Here is a 25,490-nt window from a genome sequence, read left to right as displayed (position 1 = left end):
CCACAGAACTTAGCACAAACAATGCAGTGAATTTGTGTTGTGCAAGAAGAGCTTTCCTTCTCCCAGCTGCTTCACACAGAGTTGCTACTGACTTTGTCAAGTATGGTTCAGCAGAAAGACTAACACTTAAATCTGGTGCATAACCCCTCCTGGCAAATGGAATAATGACATGGAGAATTTTCAATAGAAGTTGTTTGTTTTGGTTTTGTTTGATTGTTTGTTTTGCTTTAGAGTTTTTTTTTTTTACAGTTTTGGGTTGCGTAAATCATGCTGCCTTACAAATCTCAATCAAAAATGTCATAAGGTGACCACTTTTCTGTACTGAGACCTGCAGATGTTATTAAAGTGACCAAGGCTACTAAAATCCTTCGTTAAACTTGACATATCATATTTCCCCAATTAAAAAAAAAAATATGTTAACCTTTTGCCTCTCTTTTAAGTGTTCTGTAGGTAAACAGTAGTGTTTAAAGAAAATATATAGCTTGCGCTTTCAAAAACCATATAAAACCCTGACTGTCAGCTTTAAAGAATAAAATCTTTGTATTCAGCTTTATTTCAAAAACACTTAGACAACTACAACCTTAATGCACATACAACCCAGAAGCAATGCTTGAAAGTTAATCTAGCCTTTGTATGACATTTAACATCATCCAATACAATAAAAAATGACCTTGCAGGCAAGCATGAGCTTTATTTTTTTTTGTAAATAATTGTATTCTTGAGAGATCTTTCTTGAAAGTGAATTCTTTACAAAAGGTAGAACTTGATATTTATATAAAGAGGTTTCTTGCCAGATGCAGATCTCTAAGCCTGAAAAAAACCAATTTATTGTACAGGCTGCTGAATGATTGGAAGGAAGGCTCAAAATCTAGACAAACATAGTGCAAATGTGACTTTCAAGAGCAGAAATACAACTCTAAAACTCTTCAAATAAATACAAAAACAAAGATTAGACCAACTTTGTTCAGCATGAGGCACAAATCCCCAAACACTTCTCTGGATTACTGGCATAGTGATTTCTGCAGTGTATAGTACATGTGTATGTTTTTTACCAATGTGTAAAAATCTTTCACTCTAATAGAAAGAATCCTTGCTGGATCAGTTGTGGATCTTGATTTTATAAGCAGTCAATGCATTATTCACAAGGCTTAATGAAGATTCCAATTCATGACAGCCAACTGGCTCCATAGGTCACACCTCCCGGTCTCATATAAATAAAGAATGAGCTACTGGAAAGCATACCAGCTGAATCTTGTTGCATGCCAAAACTATGCATATTAATGCAGCACAATAAAAGATATATTTGACTTTCAGGAAGTGTTTCTACTGTTTTCCAGCTTTAGAGACAGAGGAAAGGTTTTGTAGCGCGCCTTTCAATATACTACACCAAATACAATGTGATGCTTCTCCTCAAGGCAAAGGGGCAATCAGATTGTGGCAATGGCATTTCATATCTAGCCTCATCAGGCCTATGAAATCCTCCGTCATTCTCACCCCAACAGTGAAATCCATGCTGGAAATATCCCCACCCTCCCTTCCCATGTTATTCTGCAAGTCCCCAGTTGGTAACTAGGAAGTGCTTCAGCAGTGCTGTTCTTTTATGTGCTCTGTTTAGTCCTAGGAACAGGATGAATAGTAGCTTAGATGAATGCATTTGTGCCATTTTACTTGGCTCCAGACAATGTTTCCTCAGTACCATGACATCTGAACAGAAGGAGAAAACATCTCCCTTTTGTGGCAAGCTAATTTAATTTGTACCTTCCACCTAGGGGGTAAATATGTTTGTCTGTCTTTGCTCACTTTCTTTTCTCACAGGAAACCCTGATAAGTCAAAAGCAGGATATTGCTTATTGCTCTAACTTTATTTTAAAGCAATTTAATTTTAAGCATGTTTACACCCACCCTAAAATGATGCAACTGTAGGAGCTTCACTGGGACAACCTTAATGACTTTTGCAGGTTTCTTGTGCCAGAGACATCAAGGGCTGGTTGTTATGGAGGTATTTGTCTTTTAAAACAAATGCTTTAAAACAAGAAGTCTCTTTTGCAGTTTCCTCAAAGATGTCTTTCTTTATTTTCAAAAATCCCAGTTTTGTACAGTGACCTACCACCTTTAAAAAAACAGCAGGATGAACATTGACCTTTGCTTTTTGTTGATCTGGTGTTATATGTGATGTGACTTCTTTCTGTCTGAAAATGTTGTAAAAAGGATTTAAAATAAACAATGGATGCATTTCTTTATGACAAATGGCAGTGAAATATGACTCGGATGGCTCAGAATTTGCATCTTTACCATTTATGCATGCCTCTTTAAACTGGCAAACATGTTAAGTTAAGGGCATTATTTAATCCGGTATTGAAAATTTTCTATAATTAAAACAGTATCATGAAAAACCCATTTTGCTTATAGTAACACCACCATTTCTTTTATTTAAACTTTGTTATTGCATACTAATTTGGCAGCAAGGCATGCAAGAACTTATGAACTTAAGCACATTCTTGCAATTTCTTTCCTTAAAAAATAATTTTTAGTTATTTTGAGGTAAATATTATTTATCCTGTCAGATAGGAAAGAGAAAATATATAACACTTAAACTGTAAAAGTGTATTTTTAATATATTTAGTAAAAAAATCACAATACTGACTTTATCTGCAGTTGCTATTTGCAAATATATAGTATCATATCAATGTTTTTTCACAATAATTTGACATTATGTGTTCTGATCAGAAATGTGCATTTTTGTCACATTCAAAATACAAAGTGTTCAACAATTAAACCTATAAAGTATATTTCTATAATCTGCAGTCATAAATATCACAGAATGTATGACTTTGTCTGCCAGTTACCAGTTACTTGTCCTTTGCATAATATTTTATCAGTGCCTTTCTGCAATGATTTGCACTCTGTATTCTGGTCAGAATTATGCATTTATCATCAGCAAATCACAGGGAGTCAAGTTTGGAATCAGTCACAGCATTCAGAAAGATCATCATGACGGTATTGCAGTTTTGTTAATTTTACAGTTTTCCTCCATTCTGTTTATATTGCCTTGATGGTTTGTTTTCTAAATAAGCTGCATTTTTTTAGGAAAAGGAAGTAGCTCTCTTTTTCAAACTTATGGTTTGGAGTCTAAATATGCAATGTTGTGACAAACAAATAGCAACCAATGTGTACTCCAGAGAAAAAGGAGAAAGTGCAACTGTGTTTCCCACCCTAGTCTATTCAGTGTATAAAATACCCAAGATATAAAATGGACAAAATGGCTTCTTCAGCCTGTGTAGAGGATTTTTCAGCCAGAACCCAGCACTCCTGTTAGCATTGTAAGATTTTACATCAGCCTTGAGGATAAAGGGGTAATTCCTGGTGTGGGACTTTAGAATGGATTAGTATGGAACTTAAGGATCGTCTGCTTCAAACCCCTCTGCCCCAGGCAGCAACATACCTGGGCAGAAGTGGATCAGAATGCAAAGCTGAAGGGCAGTTGGTGAACAGGTACCTGTGCACCACAGGGTGAATCCTACCTGCATGCCTTGCTTCTCTCTGCTTCTCAGCCAGGATTTGGACCTCAAAAACTTTGCCTGGAAAAGTATCAGATGCTAACAAATACATGGAAGCTATGGTAGCCAATGGTAGGGCCATCTGGCCTTTGTAGCATGCCAGAAAAAACAGATCCAAGGTGCAAAGGGAGAGAAAAATGCTAGGAAAAAAAGGGATTCCTTAGTACTTAGAATTCCACCTACTGACCTCTGCAGTACACAATGCTCCAAAAAAGTTGCTTTGAGGTCTGGAACTTTCTCTTCATACTTGGAAAGCTGCCTCTCAAGACCTTACCTCTGATAAAGAGGGAAAACTTTGTTGGCAAAATCTCTTTAAACATTTGCTTTGCTTATTTTTTTTTTTTTTTCATCTTTAAAGGTTATTAAGTGCTTGCAAACTTCAGTTAAGACCAGTGCCTGGTGCTAAAAAAATAGTATCTTTAGGGCTATGAAAAGGTATTTCCAGCCTTATTGCCTAACTGTGTAAATCAAGGCCATCCACCTTTCCATTAGAAGCTAAGAACTTAAGGCCTATATGGACAAAGGGCTTGGTTGTTTATGCAGCAACAACATCTGCTTACACTCAGCCTTGTTGTCAGGGAGCTGCTGGTTAAAAGAGTAGTATCTCCTTTCTCTCCATTTCATGCTTTATTATGTTCATGCAGGAATATCTAGTCTCTGAGACTTGACCACTGCTTTTATTCTGCTGGAGTTTAAAGACTTAGCTGCTTTTAGTGAGAGTCCAGTAATCAACTCCCTAGCAGTTTGGAGGGTGTTTTGATGAACACTTGAAAAATTTCTTTTGATTTCCAGACACTTTTCTGCAAAGTATTATCTTTCCTGTGCTGCTCTGAAGCTAAAGCTCCTATGTAAATACCTCTCTGGTTCACGATAAGGTGAAATGGTGTTTGGATCTGAATTTTTCAAATACTAGATGTTCACAAGGAGAGAATATTAGTCGCACTTAAGCCACAAAATACCAATACATTCTCCAGACTCCATGATTAGTATAACTATCTAATAAAAATTTTTCTGAGCTTTGTTTGTTGACATGATTTTTTTCCATCTGCATCACTAATGCAGCCAAAAGAGTAGCTTTTGGCTACCATCATGTTGTAGCTGGTCAGTTTTTGTGATGAGAAACACCTGAAGAATAGAAACTGCCCTGCAAATTAGTAGGGCTTTATTTTGCTACTCCCTATTTGCCTGTCAGCAGGCACTCATAGATAGAAGATGCTTAATGTATAAATTTGAATAGTCAATATTGGTAAGTGTTCCTGAACAATGTTGAATGTTGTTGTTCCTAAACTGCAGGGTATTATGGATTCAGACATTGTTCTGTACAGCCAGAAAATAAACCCGGAATAAACCCAAGACATATTTGCAACATACATAAGAAAGCCAAATTACAGTTTAGAGTCATGACTGATTTTCCTGGAAATGGTATCTTCATGGATTTTCCTGGAAATGGTATTATACCAGTTAATTTTACTGCAGCACCACAGTGCATATTTTAATAATGTTATTGAAACCACAGTGTAATGCATGAAAATATATCAGATTTTGCACAGGAAAATGGTGCAAATGTGGCATTTATTTAGGTATGCATATATATATATATATATATATATATATATATATATATATATATGAATGACATGAATGTGTACTCCCCTGGCCTAAAACTTTAGGGTTAAAAGAGAATACAGGTACAAAGGAATTTCATGGCAGGGAGGTAGGTCCAAAGTGCAGGAAAAATAAAATAACAGCTCAATGGGCAGGAATCTGAAAAACATCTTGGGGGAAAAAATGCTCCAGGCCAACAATCTTTTAAATGGGAGCAGAGGGTGACGTGATGATTTTTAAGTCAAAGGCTGGTCAGTCCAGCCTCCAGATATTGCCGCTGCTTGCGTTGTGAAATGCCGTTTTAAAAGTATACAGTCATTTTAAAAGTAAACAAGCCATGCTGAAATAGGTTTGCTCTTTCAAACCATTTCTCCTGACTCGAACGCTTGTGGCTTTGGTAATTAGAAGCTTTTAATTGTTGCTGTAAAGTGCTCATGCACAGCGGAAATAAATGTGCTTCTCTTCTGGTACTTTAACTTAAGCAGTTTTTCTCTCCTCTGGTATTGACATATTCAGTCATTTGCAAGGAGCAGTTCTAGCCCTGCTGGACCCCTTTGCATAGGTGAATGCATCACTAAACTATCCAGCTTCTTCAGTACCCCTTCCTGTCCCATCCATTTCCCTGACTAACTTAATACTCATTTTCAGCAGTTTGGTTTACTTCTTCTCAGAAATACAATACCAATATATTACAGAGTGCTCTAGGTACTTAAGCCAATGCCTTGCATGATTTATCAATAATCTTTCCTAGCACAACTGATTTTACACTTGCATTTTCAGAGCTATGTCAGTGAGGTCTTCTTCCTTGGCTGCTTCCTACTCTCATTCTCCTCTGTATACCCACAAATTCCTGTAATTTATATGCCTAGACTTGCATTTTGTGCTATAAAATTTCAATCCACTTCTACAAATGTAATTCAGAAACCCACAAATCTCTTGTCATTAAGAAAAAGGAAACATCTGTCTCTTTGGAAAATCATATGCCACTTCCGAGTGATTTACACCCATGCTTTATGTTGAGAACCTGGTGCAAGGATTTTACCTTGCTGGTTGCACACTGGACTTCTTTCTCCTTTTCCCTTATTATGTATCTTTTATGACTTAATTTTCATGTTCCACAGAATCAAACTAAAAGGATTGATAACCTGCAGTAGCAGCTTCCATAAACCTCATTTGCAGAATGGCTGGTACATGTTTTATCAGCTCCACAAGTATTTTAAAGCTTTAAGACTTTTAAGTGTTTAAAAACTTAATAGTGATTAAGTTTTGACTCCGGTGAAGTGATTCAGGTGTTTCCCCTCTGAGGACATGTGTTGCTGATACAAGATCTTGAAAAAATACTTCCCTACTATTCTCTTGCAATACATTCTGGTGAAGGATTGATAGACCATTTTGTGATGTCTTTTAAGACGGACCAGACATCTCTTTCTGTCTACATCAGGAATAACTCCTAGATAAATTAAAAAACCCTAAGCTGATGCAATACCAAGATATTTCAAGAGGGTTGGTTTTTTAAAACTTCTGCTTTACTTTGCATACAGAGAATTTGTGGTGCTTGGCAGAATGAGCAGACTTAAGTATTTCAGCCAGTAAAACGGAGTCAAAAAAGGGAGTCCTCTGTCTCCACATGGGATATATATAGTTCAGTACTTGCACCCCTAACAGAAGTTTTGCATCATTAATCTACTTGTGTACATGTGGATAAACACATAGTGCTGTCCATCGGTGGCTAGGAATAGAGTATAGGGGTTAAAGACGGAAGAAAGTAGCAAAGGATCAGATTCAGAGCAGGGATAAAGTATAGCAGTACTTCTGCAGGATGTAAAGAAGTATTTGCATGTTCTAATTCCTTCACTTGGCCAGACAGCAGATCTGTCTTTATCAAAAATTTCCACCAACATAAGGTCTCTGTTGTGAGCAAGATATGATATTTTTTTTTCCTTGAATTCAAATCCAGTGCATTATCATCTAGTAGTTTATTACTCCTTAGGATATTTTCATACAGTCCACCTTCATTTATGGCTTCCATGGATAGCAGCTGTTCTTCCCTATTTTTTCTTTTCTTTTTTTCTCCTCTTTGATCACCTGTCCAACATATTTTAATTAAGTGGAAAAGAAAAATAATAAAGATGCATCAGATGGTATAATTGAAATTGTTCCTCACAAACCACCAAGTGTACCTCTACATTCTCCCATTGTGACCATGCTGTTTATGGTTTTGGGTAGATGATGATAGAGAAAAGCTATCTCCTCCTAGAAGAGAAAGACACAGTCTTTCAGATATTTTGGCTTGTAAAGTAGTATAGATGACATTCTCATCCTTATCACAACCTTTGTATGGTATTAACCTCAAATCTGTAGATTTTTTTTAGAGATGCTCAAGACTGAATGTGATTCCTGTCCAGCCAGGGCTGCCAGTTCCAGGAGTCCAAGTTGGACAGTTTGAGAATGTTGCAAACTCATGCCTTTGGTTGTGGCTAGAAATAGGCGTGGAGATATTAATTCTGCTTTCCTTTTGTGTGACAAATCTCTTAAAAACTTTCTTGAAAATGGAGAGTAGGACCTGTCTCAGAGTAGTGGTCTTTCCCCAGTTTAAAAGCTTCACCCCTGAACTGGAAGCCTCCAGAGATAAATTGCATGCTAGGACCTCACTGAGGTCAGCATACTCTTGTGACACCTGGACTATACCAGCTTCAGTTTGTAGTGTAGTTGCACTGTGATGCAAAGATTAATACTATATGTGGTCAATATATAAACATATATAATATATGTGGACCATATAAACATAGTTTAGTCCAAGTGGTTTGCTCTCTACATGCGCATTACTCTTTCCTCTTGTTAATGGCAGTGTGCACGTACTTGCTTACTTAATCTTGCTTGCTCACAAGGAGTAGGGGTTATGGCTTATTCATGGATTCAGGCCTGAGAACCCTATGAGAGGGGATTCTCTGTGAGAGATCCCAACAGAAGGCTGGAGTTATTGGGAGATTTACAGTGTGTATTACTGTGGGGGAGCTTCCATCAATATTTTTAGACACAGAGAGATTTTTCATCTATATCATGACTTGGAGCAAAAGTTGGACGTTTGCAAGCTGGGGGCATGAAGTGTGAGGATAATACAGCAACAGGATTAAGACTTTTAGAAAGATAATGCTCTTTGAAATAGCATTATGTTTCATTGTCAGTAGTTTATGTTGAAGAAGTTACAGAAGAAAATGCAATCCATTAATATTTCCTTTGCCAGATAAAAATTTGGTAACCATTACTAGTGATATCATTAACTGTACTCAAGTCCACTGGTTCAGAGGGGGGTAAAGTATCTCCAGTGCATTAGGATTTGTTACACTAGAATAAATAAAATTCACCAATAGTCTTCATAATATTCTACCTATGGTTTTATTCCCTGAACAGTAACTAAAGTGGCTCTTTTTTTTTGTTGGTTTGTTTTGTCTTAAAAAGATTTTTTTACACATATTCTGTAAGTAAAGGAATTTGAGAAATATATTTAGGAATATAATATAGAAATGAAAAGAAATCCTCACTAGAGTAAAAAAGGGAACAGCTAAATAAGAGATATTGTCCTCTGACCCTGCATGGAATATGGAATGAAAAAATAAATACCATATGCACTGCCTTAATTTAGTAATTGATATTGTAAATAGCCAATATTGGCAAAGATTAATGACATATTAATTTGATCCAACTTTCACAGTACAGTGTATTTTCTTTCCTCCCTTCCAGTGTTCCTGTTTCTTTTGTTCATCATAACTTCTTTCAGAGATGGTTTGTAAAAAAGTAGTCAGTGTGCTTCTGGGATTTTAGCTTGTTTAGGGCCAGATTATTCATCCTGTGATTCTGTCCCATCTGTCTTTTCCCCTTCCCCTTCCCCTTTCCCCCCTCCCCTTCCCCCCCTTGTTTTTCCTGCTTTCCCTTTCCTCTTTCCCTGTGCCCTCACCTTTTCCCCTTTGCCCTTTCCCCTTTCCTTTTGCCCTTTCATTTCAACAGCTAATGGCACAAAATATAAGAATAAAGCTTGATATTAGTTTCAGATCAGCAAGCTCTGTGCTGATGCCTGCACCCAACAGGAACTAACTTCGACCTCATAAAAAATTCTTGCAAAACTTACAGTGGAGATGACATGATGCATTGCCAAATTATATTCCAAAATTATTTCCTATTTACACCCTACTTTAATGAACAGAACCTCCTTCCTCTGATACCTTTCAGACATTTTTGTCTCATCTTATGTGGTATGTGAATTATGCATGGTCTACTGGGCATAACTTTGTTGCTTATTACAGTTTTGGACAAGATGTGCTTCTATCACCAGATCCCCAGCAAATGTGCCATCTCTGTCCCCATGCCCTGCCCATGTCTGGTACTGCTCTCGCAGGCAATTGTGAATAAAAAACACTGTGAACAGCAAAGGATCTGTCAGGATCCTGGAAACATTTGGTTCAGCTTCTCTCTGGGGCCCTTGGACAGGGTAACACCAAAGATAGAAAAGTTAAAGCCTCTGCCTGTTGTATGATCTCTTGCATGTTTGGGGAACAGATTCAAAGGAAACCAGAAGGTTTCTCACAGGTGTAAACAAATATTAAAAATTCTTGTAATTATTCAACTACAAGCAAAACATTCTGTTTCGGGTTTGTATAAGTATTTTAAGTATGATCTGGGATTCCTTCTGTTTCTAATATGCATGAAAAAGAAAAAAACAGTATCAACCACTGACACACACCAAAATAGATACCACTTTCCAACTAAGAATGCATAATAAAGTGCCCCAGCTGGGTCAACCAAAGATAAAATTCAGCCATGACTCATTTAACCCCTCCATCTTTCAAAACTGTTAAGATATTTTAGTAGTACTGATTTTCCACAGTGTACAGCACTGGATTTCTGAGATTTGCTCCCAAGTATTCATAGACTTTGTGGCTCCAAATGAGCTTGAAGCATGCGATTTGCAGCCATGAACAGTAAAACACAAGTTATCCCATGTACTGCACCCCATGTACAGATCAGGTTTGGGAAGAAACATCTCTATGGCCTGGGCTCTGAATATAGGGCTCCAGATATGCATCATTATGTTTCATGTCTCAAATATTTTCAAGCCTAAATATGAAATAGTTCCATCTTTGCCCATGAAAGGGCTTATGTATAAATGAATATACAATTTCATTAAAAATAGATGTGCCTCCTAATCATCCTGCTTACAAAAAATAAGCTTAGAGGCAGTCGCTGGTTTGGGAGCAAGCCATCAAAAAATCTGGCATATATTTCAGTATCAACATGCAGATAGTCACATCCATTCTGAATTGTATGACAGCATTGTTTGTTTGTGCAAGGAAAATATCTTATATAGCACAAATCACCATGAAATTACCGAGTAGTTACTTTATCATTTAATTAATGTGCGGTTACATAATAACTCCATGACTATTGAAGCCCTTCAGATTGCATTAATTATACTCAGAGTAATTATTCCCATCTGCTGACATGAATCTATGTCATATAGTTTTCTAGAAAAGATAAATTTTTCAGAAACTCATGACTGAAGAGAAGATTTTAAAATCAAGCTGGTCAGCATAGTCTTAATTACAGCACTTGGCAGTGTGAATTTATTTTGTCTAACATGGCATAATGTAAGTATGATATCTCAATAGAAAAGGATATGAACTGTACTTTGTAACTGATAAATCTCTAAGGACAAGATACAAATATATAAATAACAATTAAACTAAAACTTGTGCTCCAAAATAGGTCGGTGCTTTGTACTACAGTGACTCGGACTTCAGATCTGGGTTTTGGCAGCAGTTTTGAGCATTTGTATTCTCTGCAGAAATGCCTGTAGCTCATCTGAGAACCTCTGCTTCCTCTGCATGCTACATCTGCTCTGTTTCTCAATGTCTACAAAGTGCAAGGAGTTGATGGGGAAGAGCTATGCATGCCTTTCCCACTCATAGACAACAATGGAGGGTAACTCTGAACCTAGTTAATGGGAGAGGAGCTAAGTGTCTCTGCTCCAGCAAACTGAGAAAAGCTAATCCCCACTGTCCTTTATAACCTAAATTTCTTCTGAAATTATTCCAGTGAAATAGATAATGTTGCTTTCATTCAAGTTTCTTTCATTAGGATTCGGAGTGTATGTCAGCTCTTGCTAAACACAACAATTTCCACATGACAAAAAGGGGGCAATCTGGCATCTCTTTTTGGCCCAGGATCTCTCTGCTGGTCCCCAACTTCCTGTAGCTCATGCCCAGACCTACCCTGTGCTATCACCTCACAATGGAGACGCGCTCTCTGAAACGGATTCCCAGCAGCTGCTTTCTCTTCTGCATGGCTTGTCTGCATCTAGCCTGTAGGGTTTTGGGCAGGATTGCTTTTTAATGAAAACCAGCAATTAAATTTTTTTTTTCTCCAAAGCTTAAAAATCTAAATGGCTTCTACCTGAAGACTCAAGAACTAAAACCAGTAGTATTCCAGTGTTAATATGATGACAAATGATAAATAGTACCCTGATTAATTAGGGAAGTTTTGAGGAAAGGGATCATCAGTATAACTACATGCATTTAAATCAGCACATTCTCTGAAAGTGCTGTATTAAACACTTTATTTTCCACAGTTTCAGCTTTTAAGTATAGTGTTAAAATGTCAAGATCTGACTGAGTGAAAGGAAATTATTTTAGGGGGATTCTAGAGGCTACATGAAAACTAAAGGTCAATATCCGTAAGAATGGGGGTAAGGCATTTTTATTGGGGTGGCTGATGCATTACTTCAGTACATTTTGCCCATGAATTGCCTTCATGACTATTCCTGTCACTATCATTTAGGATGTTTATTGATGTTTTACCATTACCTTTGCTGGGAAGCGGTGTCCTGGAACAGAAAACTCAATAGGCCTTTCCCATAAAGTCAAAGAAACCAAACTAATCAACTTGAAAAGTTGTTCTCTGTCTCTCATTGCCAGATTCTCCTTGAATAAAAGCGCTTCAGATGGAAGGTGTTGAGAATTAATATCAAGGTGCATAGCTAATAGCTTATTGAACTATATTGAATGTCTTCACTGCATAGGTATCTGGTCTTGAATAAGGTCCCAAACTACTGCGCCAGTGTGCTTTGGGCTAATTTTTATAATGTACAATTTATTTCTTTTTTCCTCAACGGCAATCTTTTCTGCTGCTCCAGAGTCTAAATTAATGCATCGGACTATGACTTTTAAGGCTCTCAACTAGAGTATTTTGGTTTGTTTGCTAAGATATTTTCATGACTTTCCCCCCGTCCTCATCACTGATAGATATCAATAACAGAAAGCTTCAAATTGTCATGAGACATGAAGCAGAATGAGCAAGCTCTGCTCTTTCAACTGGCATTAAGTTAACAGTGTGTGTTGTCTATACTTATAAACATTCTCTCAGGATATAGGTGACTTGAACTACACCTTGTCCTTACAACAAGAGAAAACTCATATATCTGTATTTTTTTGATGTATGTTCCTTTGATTTGCTTTTGAGATAAAATAAACATGCTGTAAGGGTATAAAAGTCAGTACATTTGCATACCTTATGCTTTGGAAAAAGACCTGACACCACTTAAAATAGCAATAATAAAAGGCAAAAAAAAATTTGCAGTTAATGTCAGACAATTTAAATAAGTATTTAGATTGAATATATATTCTTTGTAACTTGACTTTTGAAAGCAGGTTGCAAAAATACTAATTTTGCACCTTATTAATTTGCCCTGTGTTTCTGATATCATTTGTGAAAACAAGAAACCACTGCAATTTATTACACTTTAGCAAAAACTGTCATCTTTACTTAAGATATTAAAAAAATAGGTTGCATCAAGGAATATAAGATCCCATTGATTTTAGGAAGCAGAATCCTCTCAAATGGTGAAATAATTGGTATGTTTACATTTGGAAACTTAGACGGTGTCTTGACAACCCTGTGACAGCAACCTCTTTTTTGCATCTACATGCAAGCCAAAAATGCTCTGTTTTCTGTGGTGACTACATTACCTGAGGGCCAAGGCTTGTATATTAATATTGAAAAGGTCTGTAAGCAAACTATAAAACCTGCTTTCTAACCATGTGCAAATGAGCCCTTCTCTAATTTGGGAATTACTGAGTGTTGTAGGTACAAAAAGTTTTCATAAAACTCCTGTTTTACTTTTAGGCATTTGAAAAATGGCCAGGTTTCTTTTGAGAAAAATACAGATTCACTTCAGAAATCAAGAAGTAAATGTTGCTGATTTCTTGGCAGTGCTGTAGGTACCGTACTGCCAATCACTTACTGTACAGTGTGAGGCTGAACCAAGCATCATAAAGGAGAACTCACTGTGCTAGTCACATGCATCAATTATCTATGGTAAGAGAATTGTTTTTAAACCAGGATTTGGACTTCATTTAAATCAAATTTGCCTCAAATTTACATGTTACAAATCACTCTGCCTGGAAAGAAAGTGTGCTGAGACTCTGTACTTAGATTTTAATTTCAAGCAACAAGGCTGGGATGGATTTGGGGGTAAAATATACTCCTTGCTTGTAAAAAACATATTAATTCTTTAGATAAATAAAGATTCACCCTTCCCACCCCTGCCAGAGAATTACTCAACCATTTTTTAAAAAGCTATATTGTTAAATAGTTCTCTTCAGTCAAGCTGAAAACCAATAAACCTTGATTAAGATGAGATTAATATTACTTGGTGAGAAGCTAAGCTGTCATATAATAGTCTGGAGGATCCTCAAAAAGTCAAAAAGATATTACAACACAGCATGAACTACTCTCTGATCTTCTAAATATCTGGACTGTATTTGCTTCTACAATTTCTGTCTTATCTATCCTTCTTTATGTTCACCTGTAAGTTTCTATTAAAACCCCAATAAGTAGTATGGCTTCTAACACTGTGGATTTAATACTGTACAGAAATTAACCACCTCAAGTACACGCATTTGCACTTTAAAATCCTTCCTGCTACTGCAATGCATTTCCAAGATAGGAAAGTCTGGACAGATCTATCAGTGCAAGCGTGCAGATATTAGAGCATGGAGATATAGACATACACATGTGCATATCCATTTTTTCTTTTAAATCAAAACATTACTATATAATAAAAGGCTATTATTATGAGGAATAAAACCATCAGAAATTATAATAAGTATCTACATTGGAGTAGTGCAATGACTGATGGTTTTTCTGACATATTTACACCAGGTGTGGTAGGAATATCTTTAGCATCCAGTGCAGAATATCTTTGCAAAACAGATCTTTATGCAAGTACAAAATTCCCTGTGGAGAAAAATGTAATAATTCAGTTCAGCTCTTAAAAACTGGCAAGACTAGCACAAACACCGTGCCTCTGTAAGATCACAACACGTGTGGCTGTTGAAGATTGCTGTGTAAGGTGCTTGCTTACTGCCCATGGGGCAGACCTGAAGAGGAAGGGCAAAGGAAGAAGCTTCCTTTGCTGTACAGTATATGGAAAATCAGTGGCTGAATTAGTAGGAGACTCACTCTCCCAGCTCCCAAGTTTAGCCACTTGGCCATGCCACTCTTGATAGGAAAGAAATTAATTGTCAAACTCATTAGTTGCACAAATCACCCTAATTTGCTGTGACTTCCCCAGCAGCAGTGCTGGCTGAGCAATATGAGACACATCATGCTCATTATCATACGCTTAGACTGTCACCAGTCTTATGCAAAAGCAGAGGACCAGACTGTAGTGTGTTGAGGTGGCCCAGGTATGTGAGTCAAGAACAGACCTTGTTCCTACTTTGAAAAACCAGACGGCAGGGTAAGGACCTGTATTCTGTAGCCCCCTGGTCTGCTTTTGACTCTGGGAGCAGGGAGCAAGATGTGCGTCCTGAGGGCAATGACTTGAGGGTCACTCAGGCTACTTACGACCCAGTGAGGTTTGAGCTGGTTTGTGCAAAAACAGGAATAAATTCCTTCTACGTCGTTTGCTAAAATAAAGCATCCCTCCATTGAGCTGCTGCAGTCCTTTGGTGAGACACAAACTCTGAGCTGGCCAAATGAAGTACAGGCTCTTCTGCAGAATCTGCCTGAAACATTTTTCTTATATCCCAGCTGTTACTGCACCCCGTCAACGGAGCTGTAAGATGAGGAACATATGCTTGTAACACTTCATTTCAACTGGCTCACTTAGTGTTTCTTACTTTGATCTTTCACTGTATACTTCCTGTAGCTGGAGTTAGTTACAGGCTGAAACAAAGCCCAGAGCTACCAAAGAGGGCTCCCCGCCCCCTGCCCCCCCGCCCCGAAAAAATCCTTTTGTAGTAGATTTTGTTACCAAGTGTGTCAAATGAACCAGCTGGAAGACAGTGTCTCTGTGAAAATGCTGCTAGATTTTGAGCTCTTTCTAGCTGTCTTTGTGACCACTGGTCTTGTACCGTTATGGTTACTCTGAATGGAGTACAATTTTTCAGACCTGGTAACGCCCTTTATGTTCCCTTTTGGCCAGAAACAGCCCAAGATAAATGCAATAAAAATCTGTACAGAAGTTCTCTGTCTGAGTCAAAGAGTTAGTGCCCTTCTACTATACCTATACCTTTCCTTGTCCTTCATAAAACTCAGTGAATTTTCAATCCTAAGCTTAGGCTTTTATATTTACTATTAGCTTTTCAGGTAGGGCTAAATGATTTCTTGAAACAGGAACTCACACATATAGCAGTAATGTTCTCTTTACACAGTGTATGGGAAGATAATAAATCTCATTAAACTTATTGTAATCTTTTCCCAGAGAAGTGATCAAAATGTCATAAACTAGTTTTGGTGACAATGTAGACAAAATATTGTTAAAAATGCATCAGTGAACAAAGAAGGCTGCAGGAGAACACAGTCTCTGGAAAAATTTTGTTTTCACAGTCATGTGTACATTTCTTTTTTTCCTGTTTTCATCCTTGTAGCAATCAGATGAAAATAAACCACTGGCACTGACCTATAATAAGATTATTTTCTAACAGTACCATGTGGGTCTGTGTACATAGAATATCTTTGACTGTCAGGTCCAATTCTATGATTTCAATGATCCTTGTTAAAGGAGAAACAAGTTTTACATATACATGAGAGCAACACACAGGAATAAATATTTACTAGAATACTGTGGGTTTTAAAAGTTAAGTATGTAAATGTTGTGCTGCATAAGCATGAGGTACACTTCAAATATATGGGGAATAGAAATTTAACTGGAATTCAGTTACTTTGGATTTTCAATCCCGTGCTCATTTCATTACAATACGGAATTGCAGAGGGAGTCTTGTCATTCTCAGATCTCAAAGCTTCTCAGATTTTCTAATATGCACATCAGGTTGCATGTTTTTTATTACTCTTATATGTGAAGGTGACTGCTTCATACTTTACAACAGCATTAGAGATCTTTTCAATAAAGTTCATGGGAAAAAGAAAGTCAGTTCCATCACATTTCCCAAAATTCTGAACTTGTTTATTTTTTCATCATAGAACTGATGAGCCTCAATTGAAGTCGCTGAGTTTCCCCAGCACATACTCTTAAGCAAAGAAAACGTGAAGAAGAATTCTCTTGTGAATATGAAAAAAAAAAAAAAGATAAATATCTGAGAATTAAGGAAGACGTTTTCTTCTGTGTCCTCTAGCCTACAAGGTCAATCAAAGAAAAGTAATTTAAATTTTGAGTGTGTGTGTTCTTTGGGGAACTGTTCAAACACTGCATGCTCACCATCCTCCTCTATATTTAACAGTTAATATGTGCAGAGATGGGACCATGCCCAGATTTTTTAGCTATGTTAGCTACCTAAAAATGTGAACAGCAACTAGAGGCTCTTCAAAAACCTGATTTTTTTGGAAATAACCTATAGAGAGGGTCTTGGTACTGCTAGGACCTTAAAAAGTATCATGTAGCGGTCTTACCTGGATTGAACACAACCAAAATGCAGAAAGAAATACATGACATAGAATCTGAATACATTCAATAAGAAGTTACAGTACAAGCTCTTCTGGGAGAAAAACCAAAAAATCAATTGTAAAATGTGATTTGTAAAATTAAACCTGGGTGAATATCACCTCTAAATTTAATTTTAGGAAGAGATTTAAGAAAGGGATAAGAAAAAGACTCAGTAATAGAGATCAAAAGAATTTTAAATAAAATTAATGAATAATAAAGATTATATATATATGTATGTATGTATATATATGTATGTATGCATCAAAATAAGATTGTAAGCCAGAAATGACCACCAGTTTGAATTTTAAGCCTCAAGCATATGGGAAAGGATATCTTCCCAGAAATATTTCACCCTGTGCAAAAGGGTTGAGGGGGCAAAAAACTTGAGAAAGGAACAAACGAGAAAGAGACAAACATATTAGACATAAGCCTTGTTTATATGTCTAGCTAGTAATTAGAGAGCTTTAAAAAAGAAATTTGTGAATTTTACATCTAAGACACTGCTGACCCTCTAGTGTGTTGCAAGTGTCCATTAGTTCTACCCTGAAGTCTGTGGCAGACAGTGTTGAGATACTGTCAGAATATTGTCAGAATATTGTGATATAGCAGAATAGGCATTCTTATTGACTTGTTGATTGCTAACATTAACCAGAGTCAGTTGTAATACAGTGATTAACTCAGTGATTCCTCAGGCTCCATCCAAGAGGAGACAGCACCATCTGTTAGGTGGAGGATTGCAGCCTCATCTCAGGCTGAGTCCAGAGGAGCCAGCTTATCAGGATTTCTGTTTCTGTTTGTAAACCACCACTTCTACTCCCCATCCTCTCTATAAAAGCTGGTGTTTTGCAGATGAATGTGGTGAAAAAACATAAAAAACCCCATTGCCATCAATGGATGGAGACCTGCAAAGAGTGCCAAAAGACTTATATTCAACATTGGAGTGCCTGGGAAAAAATAATTCTCTCCCAGAAGAAAGAAGGTTTCTTAAAAAAATGCTAATATATCTTTGATTGTGTGATCTATCATGTTGATGGACCTGCCCTCCATGATAGCCTCAAAATCTTTGGGAACTGGTCAGAATGAGAAAAATTACAAAGTATGGAGACAACATGAACTGAGAAGAAAGGAGTACAGGAGGCAGGGCATCTCACTTAGGTATCATTACTCCGTACTGCCTGATATATAGAAAACTCAGGCTAATTCAGGAATCCCATGGTTACAGAAAGTTTGTGATTCTGAAAATAGTTTTCAAATGTAATTATGCTGAAGTTATGTAAAACATAATTACGTAAAATGCAAAACATCTTTTAAAAAGTGCTGCTCAACAATGAAATGTTTCTGTCCTCTTCAAACTACTAGGCCTGAAATTATGCCAACAATACCCTTTTGCAGCTGTTTTTATTGGCTCAATTTCCTTTCTTCTATCCATTTATTAATTCTGTGCTTGTTAGGATTTTGTGCTAGTTCTAATTTCCTCTCCCTATCTAATCTATGTAGTTGACTTAGTTCATCTGTTAGACTCCTCTTTTTTCATATCAAGGTTCACATATTGTTTTAACCCCTCTTATGAAAAGCCATACACCTCTGTGTAAAATACTTACAATATAAGCTACATTTGCTAGGAAAACAAGGCCAAACTTTTATTTTCCTATGAGTGTGTGAGGAGCCTTTGGGTTTGCAAAGCCCATTAGCAGTAATGGGAACTGGTAAAGTCAATCAATTTTATCTATAGTTTACATTGATTCATTTATTCCCTAACACATAAGCAAAATAATCAGGTGAAACTTGCAGTGCCTAGATTTTAGTAAAAAAGTTAGATCATTCTATCTCAATTTTATATTACATTTTAGGGTCAAAATATTTGACATTTAAAGCTCATCAAAGTGTACCTAAAGATTTTCTCACATTTTTGCTCCACTGTTACTCAGGAGAAACAAGAACACAGTTCAGTAAGAGTTCAGCCTAAATTGAGTTGCATAAATCTGGTTAAAAAATTCAAGATTTGTCAAACATTTTTAATATATTTGAAAATTACAGAAAATTCAATTGATTCATTCTGACTATGTAACCAATGACTCATTGGTTTTCTCAGGAAAGAGGGAAGAGTACACAGAGGTGTTAATTACACAGAAGTGACATAAGCGCCCATAACTTTGGTTACCAACCCACAGTCCATTTTTACTAACATCCTTAGCTTCATTCACCAGTGAGCTCCTGTGAGCTCATTCCAGAGTTCACAGGAGTCAATGGCAATGACCCAACCCAGTGAAGTGAGTTCTGTAGCCAGCACTAGCGGAGTCTGGTTTTGAAAACCCTGAGAAGGCTTGGTAAAACTGAAGCTTTTGGTGATGAAAGTGCTTTGGTGACAGAACAGAGTCAGTCCTTTTTTTTTCCAGCATGGCCTTTTGCAAAAGTGAAGACTGTTGATGGTAAACAGGCATCAGCAATTTAAAGGAAGGTAAATCAGTGCATGACACTTGCAATGAAACTGGTTTAATTTCTGTTTGGGTCTTGTAGCATGTCAAGCAGTTCAAGTGAACTTAGTGATACCCTGCACTTCATTATGAAAGGATATATGAAGCACAAATGTTTATATTTTCTGTTTATCTAGGAAGACAAGCTTTACAGAACTCTACCTGAAACTGAAATCTTAACATGCTTTATGAATTAAAAGCAGATCTTCATCAGCACCAAACCCCATAAAATTTTTCTATTCCACAGTGAACCAAAAGACATGATGTATAACAGCACTCTTTTAGTGATGACATTGATGTCTGTCTTCAAATGCAATTCAAATCCCCACATAAAGGGGTTTTTTTTTAGTTAATAAATCTCCCTAAAACTTAGAGAGTCTCTAGAGAGAATAGGCTTCTGCATATCGCAGAGCCAAATGAAAATGATAGGTGAAAGCTCTGAGTAGTACAGAATTAAGGAAAATTACTGAAAGTCAGTCTAGAACACTGGGTTTGCAACCCTGAAAGCTGCTACATAAAAAGGCTGTACATGAACTTAGTGGAGAGCAGGACCCTTAGAGTAAGCTCAAAGATGCGACTTGCTGGGCACAGATCTGATTGCCGCATAAGTGTGGGAGGTCTGTGTTCGGAAAGTGCCCTTTGTTGCTCATTACAAGTGTGAAAAGAACATATACAGGCATGCTTTGTAAATAAGCAGGATTATACTAAACATTATATCTGGCTCAGAACATCCACTTCTAATGGTTTATTTAATGACTTATTTACATGGTAATTTCCTGCATTATTCTGTGTTTGCTTTGCAGGTAGTGAGTCGGACCAGCAAAATTAGATGCATGATCTCAAGACTCTCTCAGTTACAATTCAAAAGTGACATTTTGCTGTTTTCTGAAGGGAGCAAGCATGCATTCAATGCTCTCATCACCATTTTGAAAAGCCAAATGAAATTAGTGGCAAAGAAAAGGAAATGAAATGTGGCATAAGGACCCAGGCTTGGCTGAGCTCTTACCAAAATGATTGCTCACAGTTCAGCTCACAATAAAATATGCAGGACCTGGTATAATTGCTGCAAATACAATGAAGCAGCTAGGTCAAGAACGCGATAGGCAGCTGATGTCAGATTACCACTGAAATTGTGTGCAATATTCTTTACTGTCTTCTCACTGCTTGTGGGAGAGCATGAGAACATATGGCTTCTCTGCAGCAGCCTGTGTGGGGAACTAACAGTGTATAATCTTGGAGAGATATATGCTGATTTGGTCTATGTTGACTCTGGGTGCTGAGATTGACTGACCTCCACATGACCAAGACACCTTACACTCCTTGTGGTCCCTGAAAATCTTTTTTCTCCTTTTCTGTGCTTTTAAAACTTCTTTTACTTGAAGAGGACAGAGTTGTATGGCTTATGACACAGCAGACTTATAGAAGCAGGGATGTCTGCTCTTGGGTAGCTGAACCAGGCTGAAATTTTTTGCAGGCACTGTAAGGCTCTATGCCAGTAATCTCTCACATGTCATCAATCTTCTTAAAATGAGAAGTCTTGACAGAGCTTGCTTCAAGGAAAATCTCCCCAGGTGTGGAAGGCAGTGAAGGAGTCCCTCAAGATACAAGATATTTATTGAACATGTACTTTGAAGATTTATATTTCAGTGGCAACATAGGTTTATAACTAGTTTCAAAAGAGATAGCGAGACCTATGATTAAATAATAAAAATATCCAAATGTTCTGCTAAGAACAGAATTTTGTATTTGTGAGTATTTGTGACATTTTATATTCTGAGTGGTGGACCATTATTAAGACCTATGCTGCATGTTACCTATTCTGTCCTGTTGGACACAGAACCATCTCTTCTATATAAGGTGAACTACAGGTAAAAGGAAATGGGTTGAAAAATTATGACACCTTTTATAATCCATGTTTTTTTCATATTCAATATGGTTCTTTTCAAATATTTGTAAAACTTTGGGCAGACTGTTGTCATGGGTCTTGACTGTACACATAAAGCATGAACTATTTCACCATCCTCTTGATTAACTTTTCCAGGTCCACCGAAATTGGGGTGATCTTCTCATTTGAATAGTTAAGATATCTCAGGAGTTTTTGAATATGTGTGTCTCAAATGGAGCAATGAACATGCTAGCCAAAGATTGTATTACATCATCCATTCTCTCTCTGCTTAACGCCTAGCCTGGAGAAATATTTAGTCTGCAGGCTTGTGGAGCTTCAGCAGCTTGATACAAATGGAAATATGTATAGGAGTCTTTATCCCACTACCTTGGAATACTCCAGTGATGGGTTTAACACTTGCATCAGTACACTCCTTTGTGACACTTGTTTTGGCATTTTTCATTAGATGAAATTGTTTCAGGCACATTGAATACAAAGGTCTGAGCACCTTTTTTCAGCCTAATTAAATAGGATTCCCTCTGTTTTCTTAGTCTGTAGAACAGCTTTGGGAATAGTTGATCTCAGTTAATTTGATCTCATCCAAGGTTTGAACTGATTTATTTCTTTGATTGACTCACAGATTAACATCAGGCTTCAAAGCAATTTCCTACTCAAGTGTATTTGTGCTATGCACAAGGTCCATCTCTTTTTGCATTCTAATTATCTGCAATGTGGGAACCCAGAATATCCCTCTGGATGCCCTGGATGGCCAGAGCTGCTGGCAGGGGGCTCTGAGACCCCGACATGCAGCTAAAGACACATGGGGTTTCAATCTTAGCCCGTGGAGCAAATTACCAGCTCTGTATGAAGAATTACAAGCCACACACACAAGTTTAGGTATTGTAGCAGAAGTAGTCACGAAGTGAAAGGAAGGATTTTTGAGTGCTGTACAGGGGGGTTTTAAGCCTTGTACGCAGGGGTCCAAGTTTTGTACATGGGGGTAAGGAGTTCTAAGATGGAGGGATTTGGGTGTGCCCTGTCCTCTTTCTTTCTCCTTCCTAACCTCCATGTCTTTGGTGATGTTGGCACTCACAGATTGGTTTAGAGTAGAAAGTCACTATTCAATATAGATAGTAGGCATTGGGGAAAAGGTATAAACATGTAACACGTAATGTATGATATAAAAGATGGCACCAGCCCCCTGGGAGGGCAGTGTGCCTTTGTCTGAGCTGCTGAACGGGCCACAGCAGTTCAGGAGAAGAATCTTTTAGATAAACAACAATAAACTACCTTGAGGCCGGACAACAGAAGACTACTGAGTCTTGCATTGAAGGCACGGGTTGGAGCAGAGACTTTTCCATCTTTTGGGGTCCCCCCAGTCCGAGGCATGAGACCCCACACTGCAAGAAGTTTTTCCGGGAAGCAAGGGAAAGGGAGAGAGCTTCAGGTGAGCCAGGGCAGACCTGTGGATAGTTCTAAAAGCAGACGTGGTATGGATCTCTCTGTCAAATCCAAGATGGCAGAGGTTTCTTAGAACACGGCACTCACATCCCACATGCTTTGATACTGATTTTGTATTAACAAGTAGTTAATCTTCAGAAGACTTGCTCATTTTGGGCAGCACTTATGGAGTGCTGACCCTTCTTATGACAGCTGATATATGGTGCTATTAGCAGCATGTTCATCACATGGATAACTCAGGATGGAAAGGACTCTCTGCAATGTCCTCACTCCTGATGTGCATTGGTTTTACCCTTCTATGTGTAGTGTGATGCACTGGGTATGCATCCACCCTTGGCAATGCAGAGAGAACTGCCATAGCTTCTGAAAAGGTAAAAAAAAAAACCACCTTTCCACAATCCAAAGCTCTTGCAACTCATTCTCCAGTGCTTATTTAAATATTAGGTATACTTTGCCTACTGAGGGTAACGTGCTGCAGAGACTGGTTGAGATTGGACCAGCCAAAGAAGCACACAGCAGGGAGAAATGCTGAGTATGAGCCTCCCATGTGCAAGCCCAAATGTATTATTGTTGAGCAGTGCTGTAGTTGTCTTCTTACTTTTGTAACTTACTTCTGATGAATCTTTACTTTCATGTAATAACATTACATATAGATTTGGTGGACAACATAAAATACAGAGTATATAGAAAAAAATCAAAACAATTTAAGTAATTTATGTGTAAAATCCTAGAGGTGGGAAGAGGTAAGATTATGTAATTTTTACTAACATGCAGTGCCATGTGAATATAGTGGAAATCTAAATGAAATGCAGCATGAAATTTTCTTTCCAAATAAAAATATGGACTGTATTTTCAATCAAGAACAGAACATCAAATTTTTTGTTTTGAATTTTACCTGTAGACAAAACTGGGCTGACAAAAGAAGAAGTAACTATTGCACATCTTTCAATTCCTCAGCAAAACATGAGTATTTCTATTCCTTATGATGCAACTACTAATAAATGATGAAGTCTTGGCAAAAATTATCTAACATATCCATTTAAGGCAATATCCATTATAAATGTAAACATTAGCAAAACTCAACAAAGTTCTTGTTTTTTCTTCCTATAGAATTTATTTAACAGACAGCAGGAGAACCATCTATTATTTGTCATATCTTAAATTTTAATGCATAAGGATATTAAAAATGTAAAAAATTGAAATATAGAAAATGTCTCATTATTATGTTGATGAATCGGACCTGTTAGTTCAAATCCACAAGTGGAAATGGGTTGGCTGCCATAGACTATTTGTTGACTAAATAGGTTGAAGAATTAATTTTTCACAGCCAGCAAAGGGATGTAAAAAATAATGTATTCTAGAGTAAAGACTGTGAAACATTAATGGTGAGAAAAAAAGTAGTTTAAAAATGAACAAATTTGAAGCTTTGCCTATAATTCTATGCAAAATGAATTAACATTGAACATAATAAAATGAGGCATTTTATCTGTATATTTCTATGTAGTTCTGTATCTCATTGCTTATGTGGATAGTATGAGTCAGTGGAAAATTAGGTTTGAAAAAGCCAAACACCTCATATTTCGTATGTGGTCAAAACTGTGATTTTAAAAAGAGTTTATGCTCTCCTCTTCTAAGAATTGATGGTAGATTTCAAGTGCAAAACAAGTCAAGTAACCTTTGGAAGTTTTCTTTTCAAACTTAGTTTTGACAGAATTTTGTAGGGACATTTTGTATGAATGAAGTTTATTTGGCTGATCAAAGCAGAATTTCAAAACAAATTTAAGCTGTAGTCTTCCAATAAGTCTTTTCAAAATACGTTAGGAGAGAAGGTAACTTAAAAAATCTGGCTGAATTTTTATTTTCTCCCATGGACCTGGTGACAGGATAGGCTAGTTTTTTTTTTTTTTTAAACAAATATATCTGTGAAATGGTCTTGCAGCTTTGGATGGTGTCAGACCACAGGAGAGAAAGCAATCATAGGAAGCTACAAGAAGTTCAAATCACTGCACTTAAGAATAAAGAGGCAGATAATTTTTAAGAATGAAAATTACTCTAACATGAAAGTGTTGAAAAATATAAGGCAAAGTACAGCTTACAGTTCTTGCCAGGAAACTACCAGGGAACTACTAAAGAGGTTTAATTTTGGTAAGTTTGACAATGGGACCTGATGATATGCCAAAACAAGTGTCTTAAAATTAGGACAAAAAATAAAGGCTCAGACACTTCAATAGTTTTCCTCAGTGGAAGCTTAAGAACCAGACTGTGCTCATATGTACTAATCAATATAAAAACAGAGCAGAGCAGCCTTAACCCTGAACCACTGTCTTTGAAAGGGCTGTTACTGAGATGCTAAAAAAAGTAGAGTCACCTCTCCAAATGTAATGAAGTATCATTCACCTTTTTGGTGTTTTTGTGATTATGCTAATGGGCTCCTGAGTTCATAATATAGACCTTCAGGTCTATGTCTCCAAAGCTTGGGCTATGCCTGGGTTGCCAGGGGTTGCCTTCTGTGGTTTGAGCTGGTTTTCTAGCTCAAATCATCACACCGCAGCTTCTTTCTCTTCTGTGTG

Source organism: Motacilla alba, chromosome Z (genome assembly GCF_015832195.1).
Source record: "Motacilla alba alba isolate MOTALB_02 chromosome Z, Motacilla_alba_V1.0_pri, whole genome shotgun sequence".
In the NCBI taxonomy this organism is placed as follows: Eukaryota; Metazoa; Chordata; class Aves; order Passeriformes; family Motacillidae; genus Motacilla; species Motacilla alba.
The sequence above is the reverse complement of the archived record's forward strand: the minus strand, read 5'-3'. Positions refer to the sequence as shown.